At 50.3% G+C, this 17,107-nt stretch overlaps 43 non-coding genes across 43 annotated transcripts; all 43 read right to left on the bottom strand.

Annotated features, from left to right (window-relative positions):
• Nucleotides 1-52: 52 nt before the first annotated feature.
• On the bottom strand, nucleotides 53-126 carry trnat-agu (transfer RNA threonine (anticodon AGU)). The gene has a single exon. It is a non-coding gene; the product is annotated as a tRNA-Thr (tRNA).
• Nucleotides 127-240: 114 nt separating this feature from the next.
• trnar-ucu (transfer RNA arginine (anticodon UCU)) lies at nucleotides 241-330 on the bottom strand. Its single transcript is given in 2 exon segments — nucleotides 241-276; nucleotides 294-330. It is a non-coding gene; the product is annotated as a tRNA-Arg (tRNA).
• Nucleotides 331-508: 178 nt separating this feature from the next.
• On the bottom strand, nucleotides 509-582 carry trnat-ugu (transfer RNA threonine (anticodon UGU)). The gene has a single exon. It is a non-coding gene; the product is annotated as a tRNA-Thr (tRNA).
• A 590-nt stretch (nucleotides 583-1,172) lies between these two features.
• On the bottom strand, nucleotides 1,173-1,246 carry trnat-cgu (transfer RNA threonine (anticodon CGU)). The gene has a single exon. It is a non-coding gene; the product is annotated as a tRNA-Thr (tRNA).
• A 27-nt stretch (nucleotides 1,247-1,273) lies between these two features.
• On the bottom strand, nucleotides 1,274-1,347 carry trnat-agu (transfer RNA threonine (anticodon AGU)). The gene has a single exon. It is a non-coding gene; the product is annotated as a tRNA-Thr (tRNA).
• A 114-nt stretch (nucleotides 1,348-1,461) lies between these two features.
• On the bottom strand, nucleotides 1,462-1,551 carry trnar-ucu (transfer RNA arginine (anticodon UCU)). The gene is given in 2 exon segments: nucleotides 1,462-1,497; nucleotides 1,515-1,551. It is a non-coding gene; the product is annotated as a tRNA-Arg (tRNA).
• A 179-nt stretch (nucleotides 1,552-1,730) lies between these two features.
• Nucleotides 1,731-1,804, bottom strand: trnat-ugu (transfer RNA threonine (anticodon UGU)). The gene has a single exon. It is a non-coding gene; the product is annotated as a tRNA-Thr (tRNA).
• Nucleotides 1,805-2,546: 742 nt separating this feature from the next.
• Nucleotides 2,547-2,620, bottom strand: trnat-agu (transfer RNA threonine (anticodon AGU)). The gene has a single exon. It is a non-coding gene; the product is annotated as a tRNA-Thr (tRNA).
• A 114-nt stretch (nucleotides 2,621-2,734) lies between these two features.
• Nucleotides 2,735-2,824, bottom strand: trnar-ucu (transfer RNA arginine (anticodon UCU)). Its single transcript is given in 2 exon segments — nucleotides 2,735-2,770; nucleotides 2,788-2,824. It is a non-coding gene; the product is annotated as a tRNA-Arg (tRNA).
• A 178-nt stretch (nucleotides 2,825-3,002) lies between these two features.
• On the bottom strand, nucleotides 3,003-3,076 carry trnat-ugu (transfer RNA threonine (anticodon UGU)). Its single transcript has one exon. It is a non-coding gene; the product is annotated as a tRNA-Thr (tRNA).
• Nucleotides 3,077-3,666: 590 nt separating this feature from the next.
• Nucleotides 3,667-3,740, bottom strand: trnat-cgu (transfer RNA threonine (anticodon CGU)). The gene has a single exon. It is a non-coding gene; the product is annotated as a tRNA-Thr (tRNA).
• A 283-nt stretch (nucleotides 3,741-4,023) lies between these two features.
• Nucleotides 4,024-4,097, bottom strand: trnat-cgu (transfer RNA threonine (anticodon CGU)). The gene has a single exon. It is a non-coding gene; the product is annotated as a tRNA-Thr (tRNA).
• A 472-nt stretch (nucleotides 4,098-4,569) lies between these two features.
• trnaa-agc (transfer RNA alanine (anticodon AGC)) lies at nucleotides 4,570-4,643 on the bottom strand. The gene has a single exon. It is a non-coding gene; the product is annotated as a tRNA-Ala (tRNA).
• A 114-nt stretch (nucleotides 4,644-4,757) lies between these two features.
• On the bottom strand, nucleotides 4,758-4,847 carry trnar-ucu (transfer RNA arginine (anticodon UCU)). Its single transcript is given in 2 exon segments — nucleotides 4,758-4,793; nucleotides 4,811-4,847. It is a non-coding gene; the product is annotated as a tRNA-Arg (tRNA).
• A 179-nt stretch (nucleotides 4,848-5,026) lies between these two features.
• Nucleotides 5,027-5,100, bottom strand: trnat-ugu (transfer RNA threonine (anticodon UGU)). Its single transcript has one exon. It is a non-coding gene; the product is annotated as a tRNA-Thr (tRNA).
• Nucleotides 5,101-6,160: 1,060 nt separating this feature from the next.
• Nucleotides 6,161-6,234, bottom strand: trnat-agu (transfer RNA threonine (anticodon AGU)). The gene has a single exon. It is a non-coding gene; the product is annotated as a tRNA-Thr (tRNA).
• Nucleotides 6,235-6,348: 114 nt separating this feature from the next.
• Nucleotides 6,349-6,438, bottom strand: trnar-ucu (transfer RNA arginine (anticodon UCU)). Its single transcript is given in 2 exon segments — nucleotides 6,349-6,384; nucleotides 6,402-6,438. It is a non-coding gene; the product is annotated as a tRNA-Arg (tRNA).
• A 178-nt stretch (nucleotides 6,439-6,616) lies between these two features.
• Nucleotides 6,617-6,690, bottom strand: trnat-ugu (transfer RNA threonine (anticodon UGU)). Its single transcript has one exon. It is a non-coding gene; the product is annotated as a tRNA-Thr (tRNA).
• Nucleotides 6,691-7,280: 590 nt separating this feature from the next.
• trnat-cgu (transfer RNA threonine (anticodon CGU)) lies at nucleotides 7,281-7,354 on the bottom strand. The gene has a single exon. It is a non-coding gene; the product is annotated as a tRNA-Thr (tRNA).
• Nucleotides 7,355-7,637: 283 nt separating this feature from the next.
• Nucleotides 7,638-7,711, bottom strand: trnat-cgu (transfer RNA threonine (anticodon CGU)). Its single transcript has one exon. It is a non-coding gene; the product is annotated as a tRNA-Thr (tRNA).
• A 486-nt stretch (nucleotides 7,712-8,197) lies between these two features.
• On the bottom strand, nucleotides 8,198-8,271 carry trnat-agu (transfer RNA threonine (anticodon AGU)). The gene has a single exon. It is a non-coding gene; the product is annotated as a tRNA-Thr (tRNA).
• A 114-nt stretch (nucleotides 8,272-8,385) lies between these two features.
• On the bottom strand, nucleotides 8,386-8,475 carry trnar-ucu (transfer RNA arginine (anticodon UCU)). Its single transcript is given in 2 exon segments — nucleotides 8,386-8,421; nucleotides 8,439-8,475. It is a non-coding gene; the product is annotated as a tRNA-Arg (tRNA).
• Nucleotides 8,476-8,653: 178 nt separating this feature from the next.
• trnat-ugu (transfer RNA threonine (anticodon UGU)) lies at nucleotides 8,654-8,727 on the bottom strand. The gene has a single exon. It is a non-coding gene; the product is annotated as a tRNA-Thr (tRNA).
• Nucleotides 8,728-9,317: 590 nt separating this feature from the next.
• trnat-cgu (transfer RNA threonine (anticodon CGU)) lies at nucleotides 9,318-9,391 on the bottom strand. Its single transcript has one exon. It is a non-coding gene; the product is annotated as a tRNA-Thr (tRNA).
• A 486-nt stretch (nucleotides 9,392-9,877) lies between these two features.
• Nucleotides 9,878-9,951, bottom strand: trnat-agu (transfer RNA threonine (anticodon AGU)). The gene has a single exon. It is a non-coding gene; the product is annotated as a tRNA-Thr (tRNA).
• Nucleotides 9,952-10,065: 114 nt separating this feature from the next.
• Nucleotides 10,066-10,155, bottom strand: trnar-ucu (transfer RNA arginine (anticodon UCU)). The gene is given in 2 exon segments: nucleotides 10,066-10,101; nucleotides 10,119-10,155. It is a non-coding gene; the product is annotated as a tRNA-Arg (tRNA).
• Nucleotides 10,156-10,333: 178 nt separating this feature from the next.
• Nucleotides 10,334-10,407, bottom strand: trnat-ugu (transfer RNA threonine (anticodon UGU)). Its single transcript has one exon. It is a non-coding gene; the product is annotated as a tRNA-Thr (tRNA).
• A 500-nt stretch (nucleotides 10,408-10,907) lies between these two features.
• Nucleotides 10,908-10,981, bottom strand: trnat-cgu (transfer RNA threonine (anticodon CGU)). The gene has a single exon. It is a non-coding gene; the product is annotated as a tRNA-Thr (tRNA).
• Nucleotides 10,982-11,463: 482 nt separating this feature from the next.
• trnat-agu (transfer RNA threonine (anticodon AGU)) lies at nucleotides 11,464-11,537 on the bottom strand. The gene has a single exon. It is a non-coding gene; the product is annotated as a tRNA-Thr (tRNA).
• A 114-nt stretch (nucleotides 11,538-11,651) lies between these two features.
• On the bottom strand, nucleotides 11,652-11,741 carry trnar-ucu (transfer RNA arginine (anticodon UCU)). The gene is given in 2 exon segments: nucleotides 11,652-11,687; nucleotides 11,705-11,741. It is a non-coding gene; the product is annotated as a tRNA-Arg (tRNA).
• Nucleotides 11,742-11,919: 178 nt separating this feature from the next.
• Nucleotides 11,920-11,993, bottom strand: trnat-ugu (transfer RNA threonine (anticodon UGU)). Its single transcript has one exon. It is a non-coding gene; the product is annotated as a tRNA-Thr (tRNA).
• Nucleotides 11,994-12,145: 152 nt separating this feature from the next.
• trnat-agu (transfer RNA threonine (anticodon AGU)) lies at nucleotides 12,146-12,219 on the bottom strand. The gene has a single exon. It is a non-coding gene; the product is annotated as a tRNA-Thr (tRNA).
• A 114-nt stretch (nucleotides 12,220-12,333) lies between these two features.
• On the bottom strand, nucleotides 12,334-12,423 carry trnar-ucu (transfer RNA arginine (anticodon UCU)). The gene is given in 2 exon segments: nucleotides 12,334-12,369; nucleotides 12,387-12,423. It is a non-coding gene; the product is annotated as a tRNA-Arg (tRNA).
• A 179-nt stretch (nucleotides 12,424-12,602) lies between these two features.
• Nucleotides 12,603-12,676, bottom strand: trnat-ugu (transfer RNA threonine (anticodon UGU)). The gene has a single exon. It is a non-coding gene; the product is annotated as a tRNA-Thr (tRNA).
• A 591-nt stretch (nucleotides 12,677-13,267) lies between these two features.
• Nucleotides 13,268-13,341, bottom strand: trnat-cgu (transfer RNA threonine (anticodon CGU)). Its single transcript has one exon. It is a non-coding gene; the product is annotated as a tRNA-Thr (tRNA).
• Nucleotides 13,342-13,823: 482 nt separating this feature from the next.
• On the bottom strand, nucleotides 13,824-13,896 carry trnat-agu (transfer RNA threonine (anticodon AGU)). The gene has a single exon. It is a non-coding gene; the product is annotated as a tRNA-Thr (tRNA).
• Nucleotides 13,897-14,010: 114 nt separating this feature from the next.
• trnar-ucu (transfer RNA arginine (anticodon UCU)) lies at nucleotides 14,011-14,100 on the bottom strand. Its single transcript is given in 2 exon segments — nucleotides 14,011-14,046; nucleotides 14,064-14,100. It is a non-coding gene; the product is annotated as a tRNA-Arg (tRNA).
• A 178-nt stretch (nucleotides 14,101-14,278) lies between these two features.
• Nucleotides 14,279-14,352, bottom strand: trnat-ugu (transfer RNA threonine (anticodon UGU)). Its single transcript has one exon. It is a non-coding gene; the product is annotated as a tRNA-Thr (tRNA).
• Nucleotides 14,353-14,959: 607 nt separating this feature from the next.
• trnat-cgu (transfer RNA threonine (anticodon CGU)) lies at nucleotides 14,960-15,033 on the bottom strand. The gene has a single exon. It is a non-coding gene; the product is annotated as a tRNA-Thr (tRNA).
• Nucleotides 15,034-15,519: 486 nt separating this feature from the next.
• Nucleotides 15,520-15,593, bottom strand: trnat-agu (transfer RNA threonine (anticodon AGU)). The gene has a single exon. It is a non-coding gene; the product is annotated as a tRNA-Thr (tRNA).
• A 114-nt stretch (nucleotides 15,594-15,707) lies between these two features.
• On the bottom strand, nucleotides 15,708-15,797 carry trnar-ucu (transfer RNA arginine (anticodon UCU)). The gene is given in 2 exon segments: nucleotides 15,708-15,743; nucleotides 15,761-15,797. It is a non-coding gene; the product is annotated as a tRNA-Arg (tRNA).
• A 178-nt stretch (nucleotides 15,798-15,975) lies between these two features.
• Nucleotides 15,976-16,049, bottom strand: trnat-ugu (transfer RNA threonine (anticodon UGU)). The gene has a single exon. It is a non-coding gene; the product is annotated as a tRNA-Thr (tRNA).
• A 590-nt stretch (nucleotides 16,050-16,639) lies between these two features.
• Nucleotides 16,640-16,713, bottom strand: trnat-cgu (transfer RNA threonine (anticodon CGU)). Its single transcript has one exon. It is a non-coding gene; the product is annotated as a tRNA-Thr (tRNA).
• Nucleotides 16,714-17,107: the final 394 nt, after the last annotated feature.

Genomic DNA, 17,107 nt, shown 5'->3' with positions numbered 1-17,107 from the left:
TTTTACGGAGAGCAAAACCTCACAGCCCAAGGCGTCACTTGATCACCAGCATAGGCACCGCTGGGATTCGAACCCAGGATCTCCTGTTTACTAGACAGGCGCTTTAACCAACTAAGCCACGGCACCAACTTGCACATAGCTTCCGAGAAAGTGAGATTTCGAGTTTTATAAGTCTGGAGGGGTGGCCAGAGAGCGTATGTGTTTGTTGGCCAAGCGCCATTAACAGAAAGCCAAAAGCAACGACTCTGGTGGGACTCGAACCCACAACCTTTGAATGGCCTCATCTGGCAGTCTAGAAGTCCAATGCGCTATCCATTGCGCCACAGAGCCATGTGAGGAGCTTTTTTTCCTGGCTGTGCCAGTGCGTTGAATTGAGTTCAGGCATTTTGGGAGCGGGAAGGACAAGATATGTGGGTGTCTCTGCAATTGGTATGTGGTTGGAAAAGCGGAGCATCTGTAAGGGCTTCCTTTCCCAGAAAGAACCCACATAGCAGAGCCACCTGTTAAAAGGCACCGCTGGGAATCATACCCAGGATCGCCTGTTTACAAGACAAGCGCTTTGACCAGCTAAGCCACGGCGCCCTGCTGCATTGTTGACTTGGGTCAGAATTGTTCGGCAGCAGCTGAGGGGTGGTTGGCAAATGAAATCACATGTTGCTCTGACGCTCCTCTTTACCGCATGATTGCGCAAAGCAAAACCATACAACCCAAGGTGGTGTTTGATTACCAGCAAAGACAGTGCTGGGATTTGAATTCAGTATGTCCTATTTACTACACAAGCTTTAAGCAACTAAGCCACGGCACCAACCTGAACACACTCTCTCAGGGACGGGCACTTAGAGGATTAAAGCATCCAGATAAGAGGCCAACGGCCAGGCTCTGCACAGCCTAAAAGAGTGTTTTTGACAACTGATTCGGGGGTGGGCAGCTAGCCTCTGGGTTTGTTGGCCAAGTGCCATTAATTAACCTTTGAATGGCCTCATCTGGCAGTCTAGAAGTCCAATTTGCTGTCTATCGTACCACAGAGCCTGTCAGCAAGTGTTGACCTGTGCAAAAGATCGTCAGCATTATCAGGATCTGGTTTGGAAATGCAATCGCCTGCTGCCTTTGCTATCCCTGTTTGCAGTCCGATCTCAGAAAAGCACGCGCTTGAGGCACACAGGGGACGCTAAAGGCACCGCTGGGATTTGAACCCAGGATCTCCTGTTTACGAGACAGACGCTTTAACCAACTAAGCCACTGCGCCAAGCCTAGCCCTACAGCTCTGGGAGGGTGACCTAGTTGGGATTCGAACCCAGGATCTCCTGTTTACTAGACAGGCGCTTTAACCAACTAAGCCACGGCGCCAACTTGCATGTACCTGCCAAGAAAGTGAGATTTAGAGTTTTATAAGTCCGGAGGGGTGGCCAGAGAGCATATGTGTTTGTTGGCCAAGCGCCATTAACAGAAAGCCAAAAGCAACGACTCTGGAGGGACTCGAACCCACAACCTTTGAATGGCCTCATCTGGCAGTCTAGAAGTCCAATGCGCTATCCATTGCGCCACAAAGCCACGTGTGGAGTTTTTTTCTCCTGGCTGTTCCAGTGCGTTGAATTGAGTTCAGGCATTTTGGGAGCGGGAAGGACAAGATATGTGGGTGTCTCTGCAATTGGTATGTGGTTGGAAAAGCGGAGCATCTGTAAGGGCTTCCTTTCCCAGAAAGAACCCACATAGCAGAGCCACCTGTTAAAAGGCACCGCTGGGAATCATACCCAGGATCGCCTGTTTACAAGACAAGCGCTTTGACCAGCTAAGCCACGGCGCCCTGCTGCATTGTTGACTTGGGTCAGAATTGTTCGGCAGCAGCTGAGGGGTGGTTGGCAAATGAAATCACATGTTGCTCTGACGCTCCTCTTTATGCTTTCGCAATCGCCTGCTGCCTTTGCTATCCCTGTTTGCAGTCCGATCTCAGAAAAGCACATGCTTGAGGCACACAGGGGACGCTAAAGGCACTGCTGGGATTTGAACCTAGGATCTCCTGTTTACGAGACAGACGCTTTAACCAACTAAGCCAGGGCGCCAAGCAGAGCCCTACAGCTCTGGGAGGGTGAGTAAGTTGATCAAAACATCCAGCGGTGAGGACAAAGGTCCACGTGCTGGTCAGCTTATGAGATTTTTCACAACTTTCTGTTGCCAGAGGGCATAAGCATGCAATTTAATGATAAACGAAAGGCAAGAAGTCACCAATCTGTTTTGACTCAAACCCACAAACTATAAATGGCCTCACACCGGAGACTAATAGCCCAATGCGCTACACTCTGCGCCACGTGCAGCAGCTCCTTCCAGGCTTGCAGCAGTCCTAAACCAAGGATCACCTGTTTGCAAGGCAAGCTCTTTGACCAGCTGAGCCATGCTGCATCGCTGAGATGACTCTGGCCAGTATGGTTCGGCAGCATCTGAGGGGTGGTTCGCAAATTAAATTGCATGCTGCTCTGGCACTCCTCTGCACCCCCTTTTTTACGGAGAGCAAAACCTCACAGCCCAAGGCGTCACTTGATCACCAGCAAAGGCACCGCTGGGATTCGAACCCAGGATCTCCTGTTTACTAGACAGGCGCTTTAACCAACTAAGCCACAGCGCCAACTTGCATGTACCTGCCAAGAAAGTGAGATTTAGAGTTTTATAAGTCCGGAGGGGTGGCCAGAGAGCATATGTGTTTGTTGGCCAAGCGCCATTAAAAGAAAGCCAAAAGCAACGACTCTGGTGGGACTCGAACCCACAACATTTGAATGGCCTCATCTGGCAGTCTAGAAGTCCAATGCGCTATCCATTGCGCCACAGAGCCACGTGTGGAGTTTTTTTGCCTGGCTGTTCCAGTGCGTTGAATTGAGTTCAGGTATTTGGGGAGCGGGAAGGACAAGATATGTGGGCCTCTCTGCAATTGGTATGTGGTTGGAAAAGCGGAGTATCTGTAAGGGCTTCCTTTCCCAGAAAGAACCCACAGAGCAGAGCCACCTGTTAAAAGGCACCGCTGGGAATCGAACCCAGGATCTCCTGTTTACAAGACAAGCGCTTTGACCAGCTAAGCCACGGCGCCCTGCTGCATTGTTGACTTGGGTCAGAATTGTTCGGCAGCAGCTGAGGGGTGGTTGGCAAATGAAATCGCATGTTGCTCTGATGCTCCTCTGTACCACATGATTGCGCAAAGCAAAACCATACAACCCAAGGTGGTGTTTGATAACCAGCAAAGACAGTGCTGAGATTTGAATTCAGTATGTCCTATTTACTACACAAGCTTTAACCAACTAAGCCACGGCGCCAACCTGCACACACTCTCTCAGGGAGGGGCACTTAGAGGATTACAGCATCCAGACAAGAGGCCAACGGCCAGGCTCTGCACAGCCTAAAAGAGTGTTTTTGACAACTGATTCGGGGGTGGCCAGCTAGCCTCTGGGTTTGTTGGCCAAGTGCCATTAATTAACCTTTGAATGGCCTCATCTGGCCGTCTAGAAGTCCAGTTTGCTATCTATTGTACCACAGAGCCTGTCAGCAAGTGTTGACCTGTTCAAAAGAGCGTCAGCATTATCAGGATCTGGTTTGGAAATGCAATCGCCTGCTGCCTTTGCTATCCCTGTTTGCAGTCCGATCTCAGAAAAGCACATGCTTGAGGCACACAGGGGACGCTAAAGGCACCGCTGGGATTTGAACCCAGGATCTCCTGTTTACGAGACAGACGCTTTAACCAACTAAGCCACGGCGCCAACCTGCACACACTCTCTCAGGGAGGGGCACTTAGAGGATTAAAGCATCCAGATAAGAGGCCAACGGCCAGGCTCTGCACAGCAATGGCCTCATCTGGCCGTCTAGAAGTCCAGTTTGCTATCTATTGTACCACAGAGCCTGTCAGCAAGTTTTGACCTGTTCAAAAGAGCGTCAGCATTATCAGGATCTGGTTTGGAAATGCAATCGCCTGCTGCCTTTGCTATCCCTGTTTGCAGTCCGATCTCAGAAAAGCACGCGCTTGAGGCACACAGGGGACGCTAAAGGCACCGCTGGGATTTGAACCCAGGATCTCCTGTTTACGAGACAGACGCTTTAACCAACTAAGCCACGGCGCCAAGCCTAGCCCTACAGCTCTGGGAGGGTGACCTAGTTGATCAAAACATCCAGCGGTGAGGACAAAGGTCCACGTGCTGGTCAGCTTATGAGATTTTTCACAACTTTCTGTTGCCAGAGGGCATAAGCGTGCAATTTAATGATAAACAAAAGGCAAGAAGTCACCAATCTGTTTTGACTCGAACCCACAAACTTTATATGTCCTCACACCGGAGACTAAAAGCCCAATGCGCTACACTCTGCCCCACGTGCAGTAGCTCCTTCCAGGCTTGCAGCAGTCCTAAACCAAGGATCACCTGTTTGCAAGGCAAGCTCTTTGACCAGCTGAGCCATGCTGCATCGCTGAGATGACTCTGGCCAGCATTGTTCGGCAGCATCTGAGGGGTGGTTCGCAAATTAAATTGCATGCTGATCTGGCACTCCTCTGCACCCCCTTTTTTACGGAGAGCAAAACCTCCACTTGATCACCAGCAAAGGCACCGCTGGGATTCGAACCCAGGATCTCCTGTTTGCTAGACAGGCGCTTTAACCAACTAAGCCACGGCGCCAACTTGCATGTACCCGCCAAGAAAGTGAGATTTAGAGTTTTATAAGTCCGGAGGGGTGGCCAGAGAGCACATGTGTTTGTTGGCCAAGCGCCATTAACAGAAAGCCAAAAGCAACGACTCTGGTGGGACTCGAACCCACAACCTTTGAATGGCCTCATCTGGCAGTCTAGAAGTGCAATGCGCTATCCATTGCGCCACAAAGCCACGTGTGGAGTTTTTTTCTCCTGGCTGTTCCAGTGCGTTGAATTGAGTTCAGGTATTTGGGGAGAGGGAAGGACAAGATATGTGGGCCTCTCTGCAATTGGTATGTGGTTGGAAAAGCGGAGTATCTGTAAGGGCTTCCTTTCCCAGAAAGAACCCACAGAGCAGAGCCACCTGTTAAAAGGCACCTGTGGGAATCGAACCCAGGATCTCCTGTTTACAAGACAAGCGCTTTGACCAGCTAAGCCACGGCGCCCTGCTGCATTGTTGACTTGGGTCAGAATTGTTCGGCAGCAGCTGAGGGGTGGTTGGCAAATGCATGTTGCTCTGACGCTCCTCTGTACCGCATGATTGCGCAAAGCAAAACCATACAACCCAAGGTGGTGTTTGATAACCAACAAAGACAGTGCTGAGATTTGAATTCAGTATGTCCTATTTACTACACAAGCTTTAACCAACTAAGCCACGGCGCCAACCTGCACACACTCTCTCAGGGAGGGGCACTTAGAGGATTAAAGCATCCAGATAAGAGGCCAACGGCCAGGCTCTGCACAGCAATGGCCTCATCTGGCCGTCTAGAAGTCCAGTTTGCTATCTATTGTACCACAGAGCCTGTCAGCAAGTTTTGACCTGTTCAAAAGAGCGTCAGCATTATCAGGATCTGGTTTGGAAATGCAATCGCCTGCTGCCTTTGCTATCCCTGTTTGCAGTCCGATCTCAGAAAAGCACATGCTTGAGGCACACAGGGGACGCTAAAATCAGCGCTGGGATTTGAACCTAGGATCTCCTGTTTACAAGACAGACGCTTTAACCAACTAAGCCACGGCGCCAAGCAGAGCCCTACAGTTCTGGGAGGGTGAGTAAGTTGATCAAAACATCCAGCGGTGAGGACAAAGGTCCACGTGCTGGTCAGCTTATGAGATTTTTCACAACTTTCTGTTGCCAGAGGGCATAAGCGTGCAATTTAATGATAAACGAAAGGCAAGAAGTCACCAATCTGTTTTGACTCAAACCCACAAACTATAAATGGCCTCACACCGGAGACTAATAGCCCAATGCGCTACACTCTGCGCCACGTGCAGCAGCTCCTTCCAGGCTTGCAGCAGTCCTAAACCAAGGATCACCTGTTTGCAAGGCAAGCTCTTTGACCAGCTGAGCCATGCTGCATCGCTGAGATGACTCTGGCCAGTATGGTTCGGCAGCATCTGAGGGGTGGTTCGCAAATTAAATTGCATGCTGCTCTGGCACTCCTCTGCACCCCCTTTTTTACGGAGAGCAAAACCTCACAGCCCAAGGCATCACTTGATCACCAGCAAAGGCACCGCTGGGATTCGAACCCAGGATCTCCTGTTTACTAGACAGGCGCTTTAACCAACTAAGCCACAGCGCCAACTTGCATGTACCTGCCAAGAAAGTGAGATTTAGAGTTTTATAAGTCCGGAGGGGTGGCCAGAGAGCATATGTGTTTGATGGCCAAGCGCCATTAAAAGAAAGCCAAAAGCAACGACTCTGGTGGGACTCGAACCCACAACCTTTGAATGGCCTCATCTGGCAGTCTAGAAGTCCAATGCGCTATCCATTGCGCCACAGAGCCACGTGTGGAGTTTTTTTGCCTGGCTGTTCCAGTGAGTTGAATTGAGTTCAGGTATTTGGGGAGCGGGAAGGACAAGATATGTGGGCCTCTCTGCAATTGGTATGTGGTTGGAAAAGCGGAGTATCTGTAAGGGCTTCCTTTCCCAGAAAGAACCCACAGAGCAGAGCCACCTGTTAAAAGGCACCGCTGGGAATCGAACCCAGGATCTCCTGTTTACAAGACAAGCGCTTTGACCAGCTAAGCCACGGCGCCCTGCTGCATTGTTGACTTGGGTCAGAATTGTTCGGCAGCAGCTGAGGGGTGGTTGGCAAATGAAATCGCATGTTGCTCTGACGCTCCTCTGTACCGCATGATTGCGCAAAGCAAAACCATACAACCCAAGGTGGTGTTTGATAACCAGCAAAGACAGTGCTGAGATTTGAATTCAGTATGTCCTATTTACTACACAAGCTTTAACCAACTAAGCCACGGCGCCAGCCTGCACACACTCTCTCAGGGAGGGGCACTTAGAGGATTACAGCATCCAGACAAGAGGCCAACGGCCAGGCTCTGCACAGCCTAAAAGAGTGTTTTTGACAACTGATTCGGGGGTGGCCAGCTAGCCTCTGGGTTTGTTGGCCAAGTGCCATTAATTAACCTTTGAATGGCCTCATCTGGCCGTCTAGAAGTCCAGTTTGCTATCTATTGTACCACAGAGACTGTCAGCAAGTGTTGACCTGTTCAAAAGAGCGTCAGCATTATCAGGATCTGGTTTGGAAATGCAATCGCCTGCTGCCTTTGCTATCCCTGTTTGCAGTCCGATCTCAGAAAAGCACATGCTTGAGGCACACAGGGGACGCTAAAGGCACCGCTGGGATTTGAACCCAGGATCTCCTGTTTACGAGACAGACGCTTTAACCAACTAAGCCACGGCGCCAACCTGCACACACTCTCTCAGGGAGGGGCACTTAGAGGATTAAAGCATCCAGATAAGAGGCCAACGGCCAGGCTCTGCACAGCAATGGCCTCATCTGGCCGTCTAGAAGTCCAGTTTGCTATCTATTGTACCACAGAGCCTGTCAGCAAGTGTTGACCTGTTCAAAAGAGCGTCAGCATTATCAGGATCTGGTTTGGAAATGCAATCGCCTGCTGCCTTTGCTATCCCTGTTTGCAGTCCGATCTCAGAAAAGCACATGCTTGAGGCACACAGGGGACGCTAAAGGCACCGCTGGGATTTGAACCTAGGATCTCCTGTTTACGAGACAGACGCTTTAACCAACTAAGCCACGGCGCCAAGCAGAGCCCTACAGCTCTGGGAGGGTGAGTAAGTTGATCAAAACATCCAGCGGTGAGGACAAAGGTCCACGTGCTGGTCAGCTTATGAGATTTTTCACAACTTTCTGTTGCCAGAGGGCATAAGCGTGCAATTTAATGATAAACGAAAGGCAAGAAGTCACCAATCTGTTTTGACTCAAACCCACAAACTATAAATGGCCTCACACCGGAGACTAATAGCCCAATGCGCTACACTCTGCGCCATGTGCAGCAGCTCCTTCCAGGCTTGCAGCAGTCCTAAACCAAGGATCACCTGTTTGCAAGGCAAGCTCTTTGACCAGCTGAGCCATGCTGCATCGCTGAGATGACTCTGGGCAGTATGGTTCGGCAGCATCTGAGGGGTGGTTCGCAAATTAAATTGCATGCTGCTCTGGCACTCCTCTGCACCCCCTTTTTTACGGAGAGCAAAACCTCACAGCCCAAGGCGTCACTTGATCACCAGCAAAGGCACCGCTGGGATTCGAACCCAGGATCTCCTGTTTACTAGACAGGCGCTTTAACCAACTAAGCCACAGCGCCAACTTGCATGTACCTGCCAAGAAAGTGAGATTTAGAATTTTATAAGTCCGGAGGGGTGGCCAGAGAGCATATGTGTTTGTTGGCCAAGCGCCATTAAAAGAAAGCCAAAAGCAACGACTCTGGTGGGACTCGAACCCACAACCTTTGAATGGCCTCATCTGGCAGTCTAGAAGTCCAATGCGCTATCCATTGCGCCACAGAGCCACGTGTGGAGTTTTTTTGCCTGGCTGTTCCAGTGCGTTGAATTGAGTTCAGGTATTTGGGGAGCGGGAAGGACAAGATATGTGGGCCTCTCTGCAATTGGTATGTGGTTGGAAAAGCGGAGTATCTGTAAGGGCTTTCTTTCCCAGAAAGATCCCACAGAGCAGAGCCACCTGTTAAAAGGCACCGCTGGGAATCGAACCCAGGATCTCCTGTTTACAAGACAAGCGCTTTGACCAGCTAAGCCACGGCGCCCTGCTGCATTGTTGACTTGGGTCAGAATTGTTCGGCAGCAGCTGAGGGGTGGTTGGCAAATGAAATCGCATGTTGCTCTGACGCTCCTCTGTACCGCATGATTGCGCAAAGCAAAACCATACAACCCAAGGTGGTGTTTGATAACCAGCAAAGACAGTGCTGAGATTTGAATTCAGTATGTCCTATTTACTACACAAGCTTTAACCAACTAAGCCACGGCGCCAACCTGCACACACTCTCTCAGGGAGGGGCACTTAGAGGATTACAGCATCCAGACAAGAGGCCAACGGCCAGGCTCTGCACAGCCTAAAAGAGTGTTTTTGACAACTGATTCGGGGGTGGCCAGCTAGCCTCTGGGTTTGTTGGCCAAGTGCCATTAATTAACCTTTGAATGGCCTCATCTGGCCGTCTAGAAGTCCAGTTTGCTATCTATTGTACCACAGAGCCTGTCAGCAAGTGTTGACCTGTTCAAAAGAGCGTCAGCATTATTAGGATCTGGTTTGGAAATGCAATCGCCTGCTGCCTTTGCTATCCCTGTTTGCAGTCCGATCTCAGAAAAGCACATGCTTGAGGCACACAGGGGACGCTAAAGGCACCGCTGGGATTTGAACCCAGGATCTCCTGTTTACGAGACAGACGCTTTAACCAACTAAGCCACAGCGCCAAGCAGAGCCTTACAGCTCTGGGAGGGTGAGTAAGTTGATCAAAACATCCAGCGGTGAGGACAAAGGTCCACGTGCTGGTCAGCTTATGATATTTTTCACAACTTTCTGTTGCCAGAGGGAATAAGCGTGCAATTTAATGATAAACGAAAGGCAAGAAGTCACCAATCTGTTTTGACTCAAACCCACAAACTTTAAATGGCCTCACACCGGAGACTAATAGCCCAATGCGCTACACTCTGCGCCACGTGCAGCAGCTCCTTCCAGGCTTGCAGCAGTCCTAAACCAAGGATCACCTGTTTGCAAGGCAAGCTCTTTGACCAGCTGAGCCATGCTGCATCGCTGAGGTGACTCTGGCCAGTATTGTTCGGCAGCATCTGAGGGGTGGTTCGCAAATTAAATTGCATGCTGCTCTGGCACTCCTCTGCACCCCCTTTTTTACGGAGAGCAAAACCTCACAACCCAAGGCGTCACTTGATCACCAGCAAAGGCACCGCTGGGATTCGAACCCAGGATCTCCTGTTTACTAGAGAGGCGCTTTAACCAACTAAGCCACGGCGCCAACTTGCATGTACCTGCCAAGAAAGTGAGATTTAGAGTTTTATAAGTCCGGAGGGGTGGCCAGAGAGCATATGTGTTTGTTGGCCAAGCGCCATTAACAGAAAGCCAAAAGCAACGACTCTGGTGGGACTTGAACCCACAACCTTTGAATGGCCTCATCTGGCAGTCTAGAAGTCCAATGCGCTATCCATTGCGCCACAGAGCCACGTGTGGAGTTTTTTTCTCCTGGCTGTTCCAGTGCGTTGAATTGAGTTCAGGTATTTGGGGAGAGGGAGGACAAGATATGTGGGCCTCTCTGCAATTGGTATGTGGTTGGAAAAGCGGAGTATCTGTAAGGGCTTCCTTTCCCAGAACGAACCCACAGAGAAGAGCCACCTGTTAAAAGGCACCGCTGGGAATCGAACCCAGGATCTCCTGCTTACAAGGCAAGCGCTTTGACCAGCTAAGCCACGGCGCCCTGCTGCATTGTTGACTTGGGTCAGAATTGTTCGGCAGCAGCTGAGGGGTGGTTGGCAAATGCATGTTGCTCTGACGCTCCTCTGTACCGCATGATTGCGCAAAGCAAAACCATACAACCCAAGGTGGTGTTTGATAACCAACAAAGACAGTGCTGAGATTTGAATTCAGTATGTCCTATTTACTACACAAGCTTTAACCAACTAAGCCACGGCGCCAACCTGCACACACTCTCTCAGGGAGGGGCACTTAGAGGATTAAAGCATCCAGATAAGAGGCCAACGGCCAGGCTCTGCACAGCAATGGCCTCATCTGGCCGTCTAGAAGTCCAGTTTGCTATCTATTGTACCACAGAGCCTGTCAGCAAGTGTTGACCTGTTCAAAAGAGCGTCAGCATTATCAGGATCTGGTTTGGAAATGCAATCGCCTGCTGCCTTTGCTATCCCTGTTTGCAGTCCGATCTCAAAAAGGCACATGCTTGAGGCACACAGGGGACGCTAAAGGCACCGCTGGGATTTGAACCTAGGATCTCCTGTTTACGAGACAGACGCTTTAACCAACTAAGCCACGGCGCCAAGCCAAGCCCTAGAGCTCTGGGAGGGTGACCTAGTTGATCAAAACATCCAGCGGTGAGGACAAAGGTCCACGTGCTGGTCAGCTTATGAGATTTTTCACAACTTTCTGTTGCCAGAGGGCATAAGCGTGCAATTTAATGATAAACAAAAGGCAAGAAGTCACCAATCTGTTTTGTCTCGAACCCACAAACTTTATATGTCCTCACACCGGAGACTAAAAGCCCAATGCGCTACACTCTGCCCCACGTGCAGTAGCTCCTTCCAGGCTTGCAGCAGTCCTAAACCAAGGATCACCTGTTTGCAAGGCAAGCTCTTTGAACAGTAGAGCCATGCTGCATCGCTGAGATGAGTCTGGCCAGCATTGTTCGGCAGCATCTGAGGGGTGGTTAGCAAATTAAATTGCATGCTGCTCTGGCACTCCTCTGCACCCCCTTTTTGAGAGCAAAACCTCACAGCCCAAGGAGTCACTTGATCACCAGCATAGGCACCACTGGGATTTGAACCCAGGATCTCCTGTTTACTAGACAGGCGCTTTAACCAACTAAGCCACGGCGCCAACTTGCACGTAGCTTCCAAGAAAGTGAGATTTCGAGTTTTATAAGTCTGGAGGGGTGGCCAGAGAGAGTATGTGTTTGTTGGCCAAGCGCCATTAACAGAAAGCCAAAAGCAACGACTCTGGTGGGACTCGAACCCACAACCTTTGAATGGCCTCATCTGGCAGTCTAGAAGTCCAATGCGCTATCCATTGCGCCACAGAGCCATGTGAGGAGCTTTTTTTCCTGGCTGTGCCAGTGCGTTGAATTGAGTTCAGGCATTTTGGGAGCGGGAAGGACAAGATATGTGGGTGTCTCTGCAATTGGTATGTGGTTGGAAAAGCGGAGTATCTGTAAGGGCTTCCTTTCCCAGAAAGAACCCACATAGCAGAGCCACCTGTTAAAAGGCACCGCTGGGAATCAAACCCAGGATCGCCTGTTTACAAGACAAGCGCTTTGACCAGCTAAGCCACAGCGCCCTGCTGCGTTGTTGACTTGGGTCAGAATTGTTCGGCAGCATCTGAGGGGTGGTTCGCAAATTAAATTGCATGCTGCTCTGGCACTCCTCTGCACCCCCTTTTTTACGGAGAGCAAAACCTCACAGCCCAAGGCGTCACTTGATCACCAGCATAGGCACCGCTGGGATTCGAACCCAGGATCTCCTGTTTACTAGACAGGCGCTTTAACCAACTAAGCCACGGCGCCAACTTGCACGTAGCTTCCAAGAAAGTGAGATTTCGAGTTTTATAAGTCTGGAGGGGTGGCCAGAGAGCGTATGTGTTTGTTGGCCAAGCGCCATTAACAGAAAGCCAAAAGCAACGACTCTGGTGGGACTCGAACCCACAACCTTTGAATGGCCTCATCTGGCAGTCTAGAAGTCCAATGCGCTATCCATTGCGCCACAGAGCCATGTGAGGAGCTTTTTTTTCCTGGCTGTGCCAGTGCGTTGAATTGAGTTCAGGCATTTTGGGAGCGGGAAGGACAAGATATGTGGGTGTCTCTGCAATTGGTATGTGGTTGGAAAAGCGGAGTATCTGTAAGGGCTTCCTTTCCCAGAAAGAACCCACATAGCAGAGCCACCTGTTAAAAGGCACCGCTGGGAATCGAACCCAGGATCGCCTGTTTACAAGACAAGCGCTTTGACCAGCTAAGCCACGGCGCCCTGCTGCATTGTTGACTTGGGTCAGAATTGTACGGCAGCAGCTGAGGGGTGGTTGGCAAATGAAATCGCATGTTGCTCTGACGCTCCTCTTTACCGCATGATTGCGCAAAGCAAAACCATACAACCCAAGGTGGTGTTTGATTACCAGCAAAGACAGTGCTGGGATTTGAATTCAGTATGTCCTATTTACTACACAAGCTTTAAGCAACTAAGCCACGGCGCCAACCTAAACACACTCTCTCAGGGAGGGGCACTTAGAGGATTAAAGCATCCAGATAAGAGGCCAACGGCCAGGCTCTGCACAGCCTAAAAGAGTGTTTTTGACAACTGATTCGGGGGTGGCCAGCTAGCCTCTGGGTTTGTTGGCCAAGTGCCATTAATTAACCTTTGAATGGCCTCATCTGGCAGTCTAGAAGTCCAATTTGCTGTCTATCGTACCACAGAGCCTGTCAGCAAGTGTTGACCTGTGCAAAAGATCGTCAGCATTATCAGGATCTGGTTTGGAAATGCAATCGCCTGCTGCCTTTTGCTATCCCTGTTTGCAGTCCGATCTCAGAAAAGCACGTGCTTGAGGCACACAGGGGACGCTAAAGGCACCGCTGGGATTTGAACCCAGGATCTCCTGTTTACGAGACAGACGCTTTAACCAACTAAGCCACGGCGCCAAGCCTAGCCCTACAGCTCTGGGAGGGTGATCTAGTTGATCAAAACATCCAGCGGTGAGGACAAAGGTCCACGTGCTGGTCAGCTTATGAGATTTTTCACAACTTTCTGTTGCCAGAGGGCATAAGCGTGCAATTTAATGATAAACAAAAGGCAAGAAGTCACCAATCTTTTTTGTCTCGAATCCACAAACTTTATATGTCCTCACACCGGAGACTAAAAGCCCAATGCGCTACACTCTGCCCCACGTGCAGTAGCTCCTTCCAGGCTTGCAGCAGTCCTAAACCAAGGATCACCTGTTTGCAAGGCAAGCTCTTTGACCAGTTGAGCCATGCTGCATCGCTGAGATGACTCTGGCCAGCATTGTTCGGCAGCATCTGAGGGGTGGTTAGCAAATTAAATTGCATGCTGCTCTGGCACTCCTCTGCACCCCCTTTTTGAGAGCAAAACCTCACAGCCAAAGGAGTCACTTGATCACCAGCATAGGCACCGCTGGGATTGAACCCAGGATCTCCTGTTTACTAGACAGGCGCTTTAACCAACTAAGCCACGGCGCCAACTTGCACGTAGCTTCCAAGAAAGTGAGATTTCGAGTTTTATAAGTCTGGAGGGGTGGTCAGAGAGCGTATGTGTTTGTTGGCCAAGCGCCATTAACAGAAAGCCAAAAGCAACGACTCTGGTGGGACTCGAACCCACAACCTTTGAATGGCCTCATCTGGCAGTCTAGAAGTCCAATGCGCTATCCATTGCGCCACAGAGCCATGTGAGGAGCTTTTTTTCCTGGCTGTGCCAGTGCGTTGAATTGAGTTCAGGCATTTTGGGAGCGGGAAGGACAAGATATGTGGGCGTCTCTGCAATTGGTATGTGGTTGGAAAAGCGGAGTATCTGTAAGGGCTTCCTTTCCCAGAAAGAACCCACATAGCAGAGCCACCTGTTAAAAGGCACCGCTGGGAATCGAACCCAGGATCGCCTGTTTACAAGACAAGCGCTTTGACCAGCTAAGCCACGGCGCCCTGCTGCATTGTTGACTTGGGTCAGAATTGTTCGGCAGCAGCTGAGGGGTGGTTGGCAAATGAAATCGCATGTTGCTCTGACGCTCCTCTTTACCGCATGATTGCGCAAAGCAAAACCATACAACCCAAGGTGGTGTTTGATTACCAGCAAAGACAGTGCTGGGATTTGAATTCAGTATGTCCTATTTACTACACAAGCTTTAAGCAACTAAGCCACGGCGCCAACCTGAACACACTCTCTCAGGGAGGGGCACTTAGAGGATTAAAGCATCCAGATAAGAGGCCAACGGCCAGGCTCTGCACAGCCTAAAAGAGTGTTTTTGACAACTGATTCGGGGGTGGCCAGCTAGCCTCTGGGTTTGGCTAGCCTCTGGGTTTGTTGGCCAAGTGCCATTAATTAACCTTTGAATGGCCTCATCTGGCAGTCTAGAAGTCCAATTTGCTGTCTATCGTACCACAGAGCCTGTCAGCAAGTGTTGACCTGTGCAAAAGTTCGTCAGCATTATCAGATTCTGGTTTGGAAATGCAATCGCCTGCTGCCTTTGCTATCCCTGTTTGCAGTCCGATCTCAGAAAAGCATGCGCTTGAGGCACACAGGGGACGCTAAAGGCACCGCTGGGATTTGAACCCAGGATCTCCTGTTTACGAGACAGATGCTTTAACCAACTAAGCCACGGCGCCAAGCCTAGCCCTTCAGCTCTGGGAGGGTGACCTAGTTGATCAAAACATCCAGCGGTGAGGACAAAGGTCCACGTGCTGGTCAGCTTATGAGATTTTTCACAACTTTCTGTTGCCAGAGTTCATAAGCGTGCAATTTAATGATAAACAAAAGGCAAGAAGTCACCAATCTGTTTTGACTCGAACCCACAAACTTTATATGTCCTCACACCGGAGACTAAAAGCCCAATGCGCTACACTCTGCCCCACGTGCAGTAGCTCCTTCCAGGCTTGCAGCAGTACTAAACCAAGGATCACCTGTTTGCAAGGCAAGCTCTTTGACCAGCTGAGCCATGCTGCATCGCTGAGATGACTCTGGCCAGCATTGTTCGGCAGCATCTGAGGGGTGGTTCGCAAATTAAATTGCATGCTGCTCTGGCACTCCTCTGCACCCCCTTTTTTACGGAGAGCAAAACCTCACAGCCCAAGGCGTCACTTGATCACCAGCATAGGCACCGCTGGGATTCGAACCCAGGATCTCCTGTTTACTAGACAGGCGCTTTAACCAACTAAGCCACGGCGCCAACTTGCACGTAGCTTCCAAGAAAGTGAGATTTCGAGTTTTATAAGTCTGGAGGGGTGGCCAGAGAGCATATGTGTTTGTTGGCCAAGCGCCATTAAGAGAAAGCCAAAAGCAACGACTCTGGTGGGACTCGAACCCACAACCTTTGAATGGCCTCATCTGGCAGTCTAGAAGTCCAATGCGCTATCCATTGCGCCACAGAGCCATGTGAGGAGCTTTTTTTCCTGGCTGTGCCAGTGCGTTGAATTGAGTTCAGGCATTTTGGGAGCGGGAAGGACAAGATATGTGGGTGTCTCTGCAATTGGTATGTGGTTGGAAAAGCGGAGTATCTGTAAGGGCTTCCTTTCCCAGAAAGAACCCACATAGCAGAGCCACCTGTTAAAAGGCACCGCTGGGAATCGAACCCAGGATCGCCTGTTTACAAGACAAGCGCTTTGACCAGCTAAGCCACGGCGCCCTGCTGCATTGTTGACTTGGGTCAGAATTGTTTGGCAGCAGCTGAGGGGTGGTTGGCAAATGAAATCGCATGTTGCTCTGACGCTCCTCTTTACCGCATGATTGCGCAAAGCAAAACCATACAACCCAAGGTGGTGTTTGATTACCAGCAAAGACAGTGCTGGGATTTGAATTCAGTATGTCCTATTTACTACACAAGCTTTAAGCAACTAAGCCACGGCGCCAATCTGAACACACTCTCTCAGGGAGGGGCACTTAGAGGATTAAAGCATCCAGATAAGAGGCCAACGGCCAGGCTCTGCACAGCCTAAAAGAGTGTTTTTGACAACTGATTCGGGGGTGGCCAGCTAGCCTCTGGGTTTGTTGGCCAAGAGCCATTAATTAACCTTTGAATGGCCTCATCTGGCAGTCTAGAAGTCCAATTTTCTGTCTATCGTACCACAGAGCCTGTCAGCAAGTGTTGACCTGTGCAAAAGATCATCAGCATTATCAGGATCTGGTTTGGAAATGCAATCGCCTGCTGCCTTTGCTATCCCTGTTTGCAGTCCGATCTCAGAAAAGCACGCGCTTGAGGCACACAGGGGACGCTAAAGGCACCGCTGGGATTTGAACCCAGGATCTCCTGTTTACGACACAGACGCTTTAACCAACTAAGCCACGGCGCCAAGCCTAGCCCTACAGCTCTGGGAGGGTGACCTATTTGATCAAAACATCCAGCGGTGAGGACAAAGGTCCACGTGCTGGTCAGCTTATGAGATTTTTCACAACTTTCTGTTGCCAGAGGGCATAAGCGTGCAATTTAATGATAAACAAAAGGCAAGAAGTCACCAATCTGTTTTGACTCGAACCCACAAACTTTATATGTCCTCACAGCGGAGACTAAAAGCCCAATGCGCTACACTCTGCCCCACGTGCAGTAGCTCCTTCCAGGCTTGCAGCAGTCCTAAACCAAGGATCACCTGTTTGCAAGGCAAGCTCTTTGACCAGCTGAGCCATGCTGCATCGCTGAGATGACTCTGGCCAGCATTGTTCGGCAGCATCTGAGGGGTGGTTCGCAAA

This window comes from Carassius gibelio, chromosome B15 (genome assembly GCF_023724105.1).
Source record: "Carassius gibelio isolate Cgi1373 ecotype wild population from Czech Republic chromosome B15, carGib1.2-hapl.c, whole genome shotgun sequence".
NCBI classification, from domain to species: Eukaryota; Metazoa; Chordata; class Actinopteri; order Cypriniformes; family Cyprinidae; genus Carassius; species Carassius gibelio.
Note: the sequence above shows the minus strand (reverse complement) of the source record. Positions and strands in the feature narration are given on the sequence as shown.